Source organism: Penaeus monodon, chromosome 21, assembly GCF_015228065.2.
Source record: "Penaeus monodon isolate SGIC_2016 chromosome 21, NSTDA_Pmon_1, whole genome shotgun sequence".
Classification (NCBI taxonomy): Eukaryota; Metazoa; Arthropoda; class Malacostraca; order Decapoda; family Penaeidae; genus Penaeus; species Penaeus monodon.
This window is the reverse complement of record NC_051406.1, coordinates 17,196,121-17,196,655: the sequence shown is the minus strand read 5'-3', so window position 1 is coordinate 17,196,655 and position 535 is coordinate 17,196,121.

Below are 535 nucleotides of genomic sequence, written 5' to 3'. Positions count from 1 at the left end.
CTTCACAGAATAACGGCGTCATCATCAGTTGGGCAAGTGCCTCCCCCCCCCACCCCCGATTTAAAAGCGCAGGCAGCGTCCCTTCCCCCAACAGCGTGCGGCCAAGCAACTATTGACCTTTAATTAAGAAAAATGCTCGATTGTTTGTAGATCAGCGTCAAAAATTCTTCAAGTTGCAGTCCACACGCGCGGCTGTCGCCTTTGTGTCCGAATTTATAAGAGTTGAAAATTCATCAGACTAACAAAATAATGTCCTTGTATTCCAAGAGCGTACAAGCCAATGTAATGGTTGTCTTGCAATGTACGTGCACGTGTTGCAGTTGTAAACAAGTCGAGGGAAGTTGACGCCTGCATGCAAGGTCAGTTGTACTTGAGCTAAAAAAAAAAAAGTTACTTAACGACTTTTTTTTTATCTACCTTTGTTTTGTAAACATGCTATGTTTGGTTACTAAGTGGAAGTACTTGTTCCTGAGATCTGAATATGATAAGACGAGTTACGAGGGCATTGGCAAAAACAACATTGAAAACATATATT